The following is a 13,919-nucleotide window of genomic DNA, read 5'->3' as shown; positions in this document are numbered from 1 at the left end:
TTAACACGGTAGTTCGCTAAATTTTTCAGGGTTAAAGAAGGCCGCTAGGCATGAAAATGTATATCTTCAATTCTATATAAATGGTTATGATAATTTACATATATTCAAAAAGCATATTGCGATGATTGCTCTGAGTTCAAACTGACCCTAACGTCGCAATACATGTTATTATGTTAATGTAAACTCTGTCTTACTCTCATTCATTTTGTCGATTTTATGTGTATGCCTCCGTCTGGAGGTAATAACAAATAAATGATCATTATTTAAATGCTACGTACATCTATCATAAGATGTGCTATTCTTGATATCTAGTTCGTTTGCTTTGTGGTTTAACGAATTCAAAAATTAAACGATTGGTTTGATTTTAATGATTTGTCCTGTCGGCGACTCCTTCTGCTGTTTTCCTTAAATATTTCTAATAATCGTCAGACAATAAAACAATACCAAAAGGAAATGTCCGGAAAAAGTTAGTTAGATACCTTGACAGGTGTAAGATAATCTAACTAATAATGCATATTTTGTCAATGGAAGTAAATCAGGCTGATAATGAAGGTAAATATCTTGTCAATTCTAGAACGTCTTGATCAGAATTATGGTCGATGCCTCGTCAATTTTAGAACGTTTAGATCAGAATTATGGTCGATGCCTCGTCAATTCTAGAACGTCTAGATCAGAATTATGGTCGATGCTTTTTCAATTCTAGAACGTCTAGATCAGAATTATGGTCGATGCTTTTTTCAATTCTAGAACGTTTAGATCAGATTTATGATCGATGCTTTTTCAATTCTAGAACGTTTTGATCAGATTTATGGTCGATGCTTTTTCAATTCTAGAACATCTAGATCAGAATTATGGTCGATGCCTCGTCAATTCTAGTACGTCTAGATCAGAATTATGGTCGATGCCTCGTCAATTCTAGAACGTCTAGATCAGAATTATGGTCGATGCCTCGTCAATTCTAGAACGTTTTGATCAGAATTATGGTCGATGCTTTTTCAATTCTAGAACGTCTAGATCAGAATTATGGTCGATGCCTCGTCAATTCTAGTACGTCTATATCAGAATTATGGTCGATGCCTCGTCAATTCTAGAACGTCTAGATCAGAATTATGGTCGATGCCTCGTCAATTCTAGAACGTCTAGATCAGAATTATGGTCGATGCCTCGTCAATTCTAGAACGTCTAGATCAGAATTATGGTCGATGCCTCGTCAATTCTAGAACGTCTAGATCAGATTTATGGTCGATGCCTCGTCAATTCTAGAACGTCTAGATCAGAATTATGGTCGATGCTTTTTCAATTCTAGAACGTTTAGATCAGAATTATGATCGATGCTTTTTTCAATTCTAGTACGTTTAGAGCAAATTTATGGTCGATGCTTTTTCAATTCTAGAACGTTTAGATCAGAATTATGGTCGATGCTTCGTCAAATCTAGTACGTCTAGATCAGATTTATGGTCGATGCCTCGTCAATTCTAGTACGTTTAGATAAGATTTATGGTCGATGCCTCGTCAATTCTAGTACGTCTTGATCAGAATTATGGTCGATGCTTCGTCAATTCTAGTACGTCTTGATCAGAATTATGGTCGATGCCTCGTCAATTCTAGTACGTTTAGATCAGAATTATGGTCGATGTCTTGTACATTCTAGTACATCTACACCAGATATATGGCCTTGTCAATACAAGTTGATCAAGTCAAGACTGAAATTGATACCTTTTCATTGTCAATAAGTGTTTTTTCTTTATAAATATGGATATCCCATTAATGTTAACTAGTCAAGTAAACTGTTATGTTTTTTGTCCAGAGTAGGTAAATATTTTTAATGTAAGTCGAATCCACAGTAAAGTGAACCCTTTGTCAATGTAAGTAAGTCTAGACCAGAGTAAAGTGAACCCTTTGTCAATGTAAGTAAGTCTAGACCAGAGTAAAGTGAACCCTTTGTCAATGTAAGTAAGTCTAGACCAGAGTAAAGTGAACCCTTTGTCAATGTAAGTAAGTCTAGGCCAGAGTAAAGTGAACCCTTTGTCAATGTAAGTAAGTCTAGGCCAGAGTAAAGTGAACCCTTTGACAATGTAAGTAAGTCTAGGCCAGAGTAAAGTGAACCCTTTGTCAATGTAAGTAAGTCTAGGCCAGAGTAAAGTGAACCCTTTGTCAATGTAAGTAAGTCTAGACCAGAGTAAAGAGAACCCTTTGTCAATGTAAGTAAGTCTAGACCAGAGTAAAGTGAACCCTTTGTCAATGTAAGTAAGTCTAGTCCAGAGTAAAGTGAACCCTTTGTCAATGTAAGTAAGTCTAGTCCAGAGTAAAGTGAACCCTTTGTCAATGTAAGTAAGTCTAGTCCAGAGTAAAGTGAACCCTTTGTCAATGTAAGTAAGTCTAGGCCAGAGTAAAGTGAACCCTTTGTCAATGTAAGTCTAGTCCAGAGTAAAGTCAACCCTTTGTCAATGTAAGTCTAGTTCAGAGTAAAGTGAACCCTTTGTCAATGTAAGTAAGTCTAGACCAGAGTAAAGTGAACCCTTTGTCAATGTAAGTAAGTCTAGGCCAGAGTAAAGTGAACCCTTTGTCAATGTAAGTAAGTCTAGTTCAGAGTAAAATGAACCCTTTGTCAATGTAAGTAAGTCTAGGCCAGAGTAAAGAGAACCCTTTGTCAATGTAAGTCTAATAACACTTATACAGACTTTTATTTACCTAATGCCACTTGACATTCCTTTTGTCTTAATGTTGAACACGTATCTTAATTGAGTCGCTTAGGTATTTCGGTAACAAAACTTCTGTTTTGGGATTTTAAGTTTTTCGCATCTGTCTCTGCTCTTAAAGATGATTTTAATTTACCCAAAACTGCTGTTAACATGGTTTTGATATATCTTAAAACCTCGGAGAAAAAAAGAAAGAAAGATGCGACTTATTTCTTTAAAGCAAACTCATGTCTACTAAGAATTTTTAGTGTAATATATACGTTTGAAAGTAACTAAGAAAATGCATTATTGTGTGTGGTGTACAATCTACATTGACGATATTCGTGCTTCATATCTCTTTCGTTGGCGCCTGCACTAGGTACATATATGTCATTTGAAATCATGAGATGCAGTCTGCGGATCAAAGCGTTCACAGTATAGCTGGCCGTGTTGTGGTAACAACGTTTCTGCATAGTGGATTTCAACACACTGATAGTCACGATCATACAATGACATCGTTATTGTTAACTCAGAATGTTTTTTCTTGTCATATTATCATCTTCTGTGTATCTTTATTTCCTTTGTATTCTCTAATCCTGGTATCAAATAACCCTTTGTAGAGTAGGTGAGCAGATTCCAGTGTATAATAATCATTCCATCAAATGACCCATTGGTGAGTAAATGACAGTGACTAGCCCATAAAAGTATTACGAACTATCGAGATAAAAAAAATATTAAGCAACATTCTTTGTCTTTATTGCAAATACTATTCGTTCATAAAATACACGACTGACTTTCAAAGATGCAGATAACAGCCTCCTAGCTGCGGCAAATATTACAAAGATAAGTAGTTAATTGTCTCATTGTTTCAGTTCTGTTAAAATAGACATTATTGAAGATGAACATTCTATAAGCCAGTTTCTTTTATTTCCGTGTACATTAATATAATAACACAGCCAAAATTGTGGTTATGCGTTACACAAAACAAAGCATGTGTTTACTATGACTTTCTATTGACATTTGGTCTCTGAATTCCTCTTTCCTTTCTTTTTACATGAACAGTTGTTGAATTTGACTCCATTGACGTATGAAGTAAAACCGGTTGCTCCAATCTCTACACATCTGCCCTTTGAATCTGTACACACTGAAAACAAACCAATTGATATATAATCAGCCAAGGCTATTGAATTTAGTGCAAATCTGTAATTCAACAATGTAGCTGACAGTTTTTAATTGTATGTGTTTTACTTATTCCAAATACATCTGATTCATTTTCCTATCAACGACTTTTGCATATTATGCATATCCGAAACTCTTAATTTTTTGTCAAAATCCTCTGCATGGCAAGTCTGATTGTAATATAGCAGCATTAAAACGTCAACTAATCCGTGATGACGTTTTGAGATTAAACAGTTTCTAATTTCTGTAGTATAATCTGTTAATAACCTTTTGCTTTAAGGAATATATGATGACGTCATTTTATGTGTAAATATATCTAGTATTATTGGTATAATTACATTTTTGTGTCACTTCCTCTCTGTGTGTAGAACGGTACTTCCTCTTGATGATTTTACATACACGTTCCTTGCAATCCTTATCCACCCAAGTCTCACCTGCTTTCTTGCACTTATTCTCCCATGGACAACCTAGAAATGAGATCGACAGTATTGGACGAACAAGTGCAGAATAACCCATGATTATAGACAAATTGATTACTAGCCAATTTGTATTTTCAAATACAATTGTTTTCATTAGATTTTGATGATACAATTTTAATATATGTTTATCAGTTTAAAGGATCGTAAACTTAAGGAATTATCAAATACCTAAAACTCATGACTTTATATTAACATTAAGAAAATAACATTAAGAACACGTTGATGAATAACACAGACGTACCGTGATCAAATACTTTGACTCGCATTCTGATTAAGTAGTTTCTCTTCTTGTGTGGGTAACTTCCACATGAAAGTGTTGCGCACATGGTACTGTTAAACCACTGTTTTCCTTCGGAGTAGCACTTGCCGTTATATCTACAAGCTGAAATTATGTATTTAATAATTAATTAATTCCAAATATCACATGTTCCAAATGTTCTGCGTGAAAATTTACAAATGTTTTGGGTGAAAGGATCAGCATTTCTTACAGGTTATTTGCTGAAGCCACGGAACGAGTTTAACATTTAACAGAATTCTGCTTATTCTAAATGTTCAAAATATTCTCCAGATAATAAAATATAAAGTACAAATGACTTTTTCATCGTTATTTTCCATTTAATATGTGGGATGTGTATTTCATCCTAGCTTTCAAAAACATCAGCCTTAATTGAGTGACTAAACTTACCTAACGCATCTGGAATAAACCCGACCCTAAGACCCTTCATTCCACACCTGAATTTCGAACATTGCCTCATGATCGTTTTACCCTCAGCAATACATCCTTTGTTGTACGGGCATCCTAAAGCATCAGACATTCATTATTTTCTATAAAACCTTATTAGCTTAAGGTTAAGCAAAAAATCTTTATCTTTGCAATAATATTACGGTGACCTGTTATCACAAACAGAAATGTGGAGACTACACGACTCTCTTGGTCGCCTAATATAATACAATATTTAGGATAAAAAATTGAGCATCTAATTTTTTTATTATAATTTTATATTTACAATGTAAATATATATCATGTAAGTTTATCTTCAAATTGCATCATTGTATTCACATTTGGACAAGTTCCCTGCAAAAGATCAACTTAAAGACACTTGAATTGCAAATAACATTGATGGCAGAAACAGGATATGGGCATATGTTTTCTTTCGCCTTACGCGTTGGTTAAATGTTTTTGACATTTATCATTTTGTCTCGGCAGTAAGTATAGTATCACTGATAAACAAACCAAGGCCACTGGCACGAAAAAGATAACGCTGATGTGAAATGCATCAACATATATTGCCACACAGTCTGTAAAAGTCTGGATCCATTAAGTATCGATATTGATTGTTTCATAGATTCCGCATCAATTATTTGCCTTGTACCTACCATATTTTTTTGGTGTCAGTGAGAGTTTATCACCGTCCAAGGTACATTTATAGGTATTGCATCGTATTTCAACTGTTCCTCCAACTGGAATACATTTCCTTGTTCCTCTAACCCAGCATGCTGTAAAATGTATCCGAATTAACTGCGAGTGTATGTACATGTAATTCATCATTGTTGTGTTGTTTTTTGTTTCTACTGATTACAATTCTACTATAATTTATATTGAGAGAAATAAAATGCGCATGTAAGAATTTCAGGCTTTCGTTACTTAAAATATCAGTTAAATAAAATGTGATAGTAAATTGGTGATGTTAATGTAACAGGGTCAATTTACGTTCCGAAGAATACAACCAGTAACACGTGTAATTTAGACGTCGGAAGATAAATTAAGCAATTTATCCAAAGATTCTCTTAAAATTTTGAGCAAAATAGGAAAATCGTCTCTATCAATTATACATATGCACAATAACCAATACTTACCAATAAGGTATCATGGACGATTTATCTGTTAAAACAACACTTACATGGCTTGGTGCTTATTTTACTCGACTTGACACCTTTTTCAGTATACGCGTCACAGGAATAGTTGAAACATCCATCCTGCCAAGTATCACCGGCCTTTTTACAACGTTTGTTGACCTTGCAACCCACTGAAAACACATTTTGTACTCTTATCTACACGAACATTATTTATATAATCTATTTTCTTTTTCCAAATTATCAGCATTATTTTGAAAAATGGTTGAAGACTAATCGTCTTACTTAAAGAATTACCGTAACCCATTTTCAACATATAATTATAAAAACGATTGCAATTTAAAGAGGAAATTAATGGTTAAGGTATGCGGCGTTTAAACATTATTCACTCTATATCATCAGAGTAGGACCAGGTGTTTCAGAAGAGCAAGTGGTTTTTGTTCTATTGACGACACCCACCAAGGTGATCAATTTAAGATAGTAATGCCACACTTTCAGAATGAGAACATGGTATTAAAAACAGAACCAACAGGAAAACTACCAATATCTAATACGTCCACCTTCATAATGCAAAAATAAATTTCTCAGGGAAATTTCTATGACGACTGTAAAAATTTAAAAAGGGGAAATTTTACAGCTTGGTGGAAATCTGTCCATGTAGGTTTCGTTGTATGGAAATATCGAGATAAGTGGCTAATGTAGAAGAGTATATCGTGTCCTTATTTCCAATTCTAGTCGATAAATACGATAACCTAGGTCATAAATCTCCTGTTATTGAAATACTGGGTGATATCAATATGTCTGATAGAGCCATTGAAAGACTGAGCAAGATATTGCAAGGTCACCCACTATGCCATGTAGGTTTTCCCTTGGTAGTCCGGTTTCAGTGAGATATATCCCTTGAGTCTTCGAATGCGGGCCATCAAGCATGATTAGTGTCAGTTGAACGGCTGGGTTCTTAATTGTTGTAAGACAAATGAAGTTTTTATTTATAGCCTGAGGGAAGAGCATTCCATCCCAATCGATAAAGATGTCAACCAGAAATTCGATCATTTCAATGAATTAGTGCTCTGTATATATTGTATTTCTTCTGTGATTTGAACGTATTTCATAGAAACACCCTTTAGGAAAGTTTATAACCTTAAATCTGTACCACTGTTCATCTTTCTCCGAAAAGGAAAGTCTCAAAACAGAAAAATGTTCTTATAGTAGAAATATTTTAAAGACAAATGTGTTGAAGAATGGTCAAAAGCACTTTAGATTTCCTCAAAATCCACATACTACTACTTCCAATCCTTGAGTAGCATTTTCACAATGAGACTGAGCCCCAGTTATGATAGTCTTTAGAAGTGGTTAGAAGCTTTGATAAAAAAAATTGAACAGCTACACAAACGAGCAATAAAACACTGTTTATATGGGTTTCATATGAATTAACGAACTATCAGTTTGTTTTAAGTACCATACATAAGTTACAGATGTAAGATTTCTATTGTTTCCAAGTGAATTGAAAATAGGCAGAGTAGCAATATATGAAGTTATAAATGAAGATATCTCACTAAAATATCTTTACTTTCACATAATAATACTAAGCCAAACCAAAAAAGCCCACGTAAATCACCAGGTGTCCAAAAAGAGTAAGTATATTTTAACCGAAGACAAAAGTCAGAATAACCCTAGCTTGTTTATTGAAAGTTAAATGTCGACACAACAGCCATGGCCAGTTGAAGGCATTGTCTATGGATGATCGGTCTACTTTGTGACGGAAATTTTGTGATATCTTAACATTACAGCGAACTAGCTATCCCTTATGTGTTTGTTTTATTGTCAGGAAACAAGCTTGGAGTATGACTTAATATCTTAATGCTTTTGGATATCGCGCATTTCGAACAAATACATACGACGGCTCCAGGGTATTGGTCTGTCACATTATTATGATCATATACCAATATCTCGCATAACCACTGGCGTTCCATGGCCTTAAGCTGAAGTGTATGTTGGAAATATTTGGTTTCGTAGCTCGACTTGCTATCTTTTTTAAATGATTTTCTCGAGGAACAGTTAATGTGATAACATCACTAACACGTGTGTTAGAGGTAAAGTTACTTGTGTGTTCAAGATTTTTTTTCCTCGCAACAGCTAACGTAATGTGTGAACGTCAATCGATGTGTACACCAACTTTAGCACATAAAGAAAGAATAGACAAGAAATAAACGGAAAGATGCCATGTGTTTAAAAAAATAATTAACATTGAGGGAATTTTCATGCAGTCCTCAGTGGGGTTACCTTTAAAAGGGAAATAAATAAATAAACATTTAAATAAAACCAGCCAATATAAGCCAGGATTGAAACCAAAATCGAGCGCTATTTGAGTTTTGTGACTTGCAAGTTCTTTTGTCAATTGCAATAGTACATATTTACAACCCTCAAGTGTCTGTAACGTTATATATACGGAATGGATTTGTGGTGCACGCTGATATAAAAAATCTAGTTCTTGTTGTGTTTCGGGTCGATATAGACGAAATAATACGAGATGGAGTACTAAGCGGGTATTCCTACTTTCTAAAGGTCCTGCCTCAGCGTACATTGACCCATCTTTCTTGGTGGTGACTGAGCATGAGTAAGTATGACACTCGTTCATCCATCTCTCGCCATTTTCCCTGCAGGTGCCATTGTGGTTACAACCTACAAAGATGTATTTCAGCTGAATGAATTCGGTTTTCTAATAAATTATTAATGTATTCAACGGAGAACGCACACTGCAATACAATCTACCAACTTCATGTTTGTGTTGTTTGCTAGGAATGCAAGGTTTCTTTACCTAAATGATCAGCATTAATTTTATGATGGCTTCTATGTGAAAACAGTTTTGAAAAAAAATATTATAAATCACTTTATTTTAACGATTTTTTAATTTCGCAGAAGGCTAATTATTGTCTTATTCACGAATAAATGATTTCGCGGATACCACGGTACAGAATTTATTTATCTAAGGACAAATTATGCGTGATTTATAATGAAATGCGTCACAAAATTTCATTAAGATAGAATTAAGCAGTTTTCACATAAAACATGTTTTCCCATAACATGGAAGTTACCTTATTTACACATAGGGCAGATGCCAACATCTTTTAACTCCTTTACAAGGGGTTTGAGTATAACTATCATTAACATTTATCGAAATAGGTGGTAGTAAACGTAAGTACACATAAGTGATGAAAGGTCAACATCAAACCATCTAATTGCGTACCTGCATTGACCTCAACAGAATACATAACAGTATTATCGGAGAGCTTGGTCTTGTTACAATGATAGTTGTGACAACCATCTTTCCACTTGGCATTTTCGTTGTAACAAGTATCCTTCCAGATACATGCTAGAAAAGAAAGTATTACAGCCTTAAAAGAAACAGGCACACATTTAAAACAGTAATGTCTCTAATACCAGGAGCACCAAATCAAATAGTTCTTTCCATAGATTATTGACGTATCAAGAATTTCCCGTTAATGTCTTCAGGTTGCCTTTATGACAGATGAACTTACTAACACGGAGCACATACACACACAGGTCCAATTTGTACATACATGTTCATTGCACGAGAACTTAATGTTCCTGACAATCAGCCAGTAAATGCTACTAAGTACATATACGGCAGAGTCGTCATGAATTCACGCAATTTTCTTACCATCAGTAATACAGATATGATTGTAGGAAATTATTGTGCTGTCCTAAATATAGACGAAATCACATAAAGCTTATATCAGTGTTCTCTGTTGCTTATTTCAATATTCAGAGTACGTAAATGCCTTCATTTTTTCCTAAACCGCAATGTGAAACAATCATAATAATGTTTCGAAAGTACATAATACCATTAAACTTCAAACAATCAACTTTTTGCACTCGTTATTCAATATTTTTATAATCCTTGGCATTAAAAATCTTACCGTTAGCCATTTTTCGGATTTTGCCATCAACACATCGGTAGTATTTACACTTGATGTCCTTGTCGAACCATTTGTCCCCGTCATTATACTTTATCCCTTCCTTCCTGTCCTTACAGCCTGTGGACCAGGTAATTTTGAATGTAAATACAAACATGTTCTTAACAAATATTCGGAAAACCGATTCGTTAAAGCATAGTTGGTTATACATGTAAAGCGAAATTTTGTAATTACTTAAACATCATTCGCTTTACAGAATATGCAAATTTGGTCAAATTGAAATTCAAATGGTACAAACTGTAAATGCTACGAACATAATTCCTGGCATTGGCAAGCAAAATTATTCGTTTCATCAGCAGTATTACGAAATCGAATGTCATTCGACATTCGTGCTGCACTTCTGATTTTGAAACAATTTATTGTAAAACATGCGAATGAATTAACTCTATAGACCAAATAGCTGATTAACTGGCTTCAAATGTTCTAACGCCTACTCGAAATACTTAAAGATCACAAAATGTAACTAAACTTCTAACTGCCACGGTTGACATTTGACGAATCAAACGTCGGTCTCCACTCCCGCATTGTCATCTTGAGTACCTGGGAGCCGCTACGTTATATGACTTCTAATTAGAGGTTGGTATTTAATTATAGAGACTTAGAAATGATTATATTATATCTGTATCTAAATAAATTATGTGTAATAAAACGTGCTATTCACTTGTATGTCATTCGTACAATTTTATAGACAGTTATGCGTGATGCGAAAACGTAATTCACTCGAGTTTTAATGCATCAATAATGGAGTTTTTGTAAAAGAAAGTTATGTCTAAGAATTTACTCAAGTCCGTTCATTATAAACATGTTTATTTTCAGCGGAATAATGAATAACAATGGGTTTGCAAATTCCAACCGAAAAAAACACTCTGCTGATAAATCTATCGCTCTTTAACATTTGACCAAACCGCTCTTATCCATGTAAGCAATCCTTGATATCTTAAAGCTTTTGTAAGAATCAGAGACATGCGATAATAAACCTCATAGAAACAAACCATTGGTGCGAAAAAATTGAAAAAGAAAATGAATATTTGAACAAAAAAGTACGTGAACATAATCATAACCTAAATTCAGATAAAACTGAGGTCTAAATATTACCTTTCTGCGCAGCTGCAATGCCAACAAGGCAGCCAATAACGAAAGCCAGCCAAATGTTCTTCATGACTGGTCCTGTATTAGAAAACCATTGCTCTACTCTCAAAATAGTTTTTTCTTGATGGATGGTAGAAAGAAGAACATGATGATATATGTTAAGAATAAACTCGTTTACAAGTTTGTTGTTATTTCTCGTTTACGCCTCGCTGTTAAGTTGTCGAATAAATATACAGGACCACAGGCATGTTGTTATGCTTTGAATAGTTAACATAGATGAGGTCACATAAAAATTAAATGTACAAAAGTTTTATTTGTAATGAGTAAGACTGTGATTTATTTTTTTCATATTTGTCGATGTTGAGTTGAGTTGTCATTATTTTGGGGCATATAATCCAACAAACAAAACCTGATTAAAAAGACAAAGATCAGTTATTTATATTCCCAAGTGGCTAAGTTTGAGGCATTTAATTGTTTGTCAATTTCATTGAAAATTTACATCAAAAGAGGATTGTTTTTGTGTTTCCAAACTGACCGAATATTTCAGACGGTATCGACGAACTTATTCTTGTTCACAGTTTATGATGTTATGTTAACACGGAAAGAAACGTCACGATTTATGATTAGTGTTTAAAATATGAACCATGAGAGTATACAAATTTTAACAAACATGGCTATGTATAAACACTATTTGCAATATCGCTTCACTCGTGCTTTAGATGGCCTATTTGGAAGCTAAACAACGAAAGAGTTGTTGGTGATTAAGGTGATTGTCATATATTAAAGCATGTTTAATGCTCATCATAGTTATCATATCAAATAAGAATGAATCCATTTCGAGGTTTATAGAAAAGTTTCCAGACATTGGCTAGAAAAAAAAACAAACTGTACAGTTATTCAAAATAATTATAATTTTATTGCATGGATGTAATTATCGTTATAGTTCTGGAAATTATGTTTTTCAACCATATCCTAAAGTTCTCTTCAAGTACCATTTATTGGGGAAAATATTCATTAAATATATAAATAAAATCCATTAAGAGACTTCAATATAAGTCTTTTTGCCTACAAGATACTTCTAAAAGTATGTTAAAAATGTAGAATAAGTAAATAAATAACAAAAATAGAAGTTACCTGTTAGATATTTCTGCTACCTGCGGTGATTTGAAATGTTCATCCACGACGGGTTGACCACAAAATAATTCAATTTTTGAATTTCGACTTTTTAAAGACCGTTAGAATATTCGAAAAATTATATTGATATTTTCTTTCCTACTTTTATTACTAGAAATAAAATGCATTTTACTTTAATTATGATATTTTAGTACCTAAAGCATAAAAACGGGATTTTTAATATGTGTGTGCACAGATGATTGATGTATTCTGTCCAATTTTACTATCCTTTCTCAGACCTAGTTATTTTAAGCCGGCCGTTGGACCAGGTGTTACCCTGAGACGTGGACATGTTACGAAGGTGACTCATTCATCCATACAGAAAATAGCATTAAACACATGGTAAGTATTCTTTTATGATTTATGACGTTAGCATCAACAATTAAATATAAGTTCAATAAATTCGTCGTGGTATAAAATGCGGTGACGGTTTCTGCGAACATTAGCCTTTGTGCGCGCTTACGATGATAGAGAGTAGTAGAAAAATATCAATAAAAAGACGATAATTTACGCAAAAAGTAACTTAACCTTATCGCTAACAACGCGTTTTAATTTAATTTGGATTTCGTCAACTTTAATTAAACAAACATTTTCTTATTTCATAATGTAATATGAGTGAATACATTCATAATAACGCCAACACGAAAATAATCACTACCCGTCACCGCTACGGTAAAATAATTTAATTCCGCGTGCGTGGAATAAATTTCACGGTTTGGTCTATTTCACGGGTATTTATTTCTGAGTTTGGTCAGCATTTCGTAACAGTTTATAATGGAATACCAGATATTTTATGAGATGTTGATTCAATGTAAAAATGTTTGCTGAGTATTTACTTACACGCGAATATAGCGAAAATATCTCCCTCGCAAATTAAACCAACATTACAGTATTCATTTTTCTTACTGTTTGATATTTTTTAACAAAAGAAATATCTAACTGCTATAATTCAGTGAAATTTGCTTTTAATATATATGATTGATGAAATTCACAACACTGCAAACCAACTAAAACATGGTATACATGTTAGCTATTTAAATTCCTGATAGGTTTAACTATATTATTACTTATCTCCTAGACAGGCGGAGACATTGATTTCTAAAACATGCTCTTTATATACACGTGTTACATATTCTTGCGTTGTCGGCCAACCCTTTTTAAACCGATCTCGTCCTAGCAAAACATTTGTTTCATTTGACTGGTCAGATATTTTCTAACTTTACAGTCGTTACAATTCAATACTGGTTGGTTATAAGTGCGTTTATTTAAGGACTCAGTAGAGGTAGTTGCTAATCGTATTATCAAAAAAGTCAGGCAAACTAAGTTTTTAGTTATTGATTAGATCAATGAATAATATTAATTTTTGAAATCGCAGCAAATAGCATACTAGAAATCAATGCGCTCTAATTTTTATTTGGGTATTGGTAACTTCAAATTATTAATAGAAATATTATTGAATGTATATGTCT

Source organism: Ylistrum balloti, unplaced genomic scaffold, assembly GCF_031769215.1.
Source record: "Ylistrum balloti isolate Yb309-2 unplaced genomic scaffold, AGI_CSIRO_Ybal_v1 Utg369760, whole genome shotgun sequence".
NCBI lineage: Eukaryota > Metazoa > Mollusca > Bivalvia > Pectinida > Pectinidae > Ylistrum > Ylistrum balloti.
Note: the sequence above shows the minus strand (reverse complement) of the source record.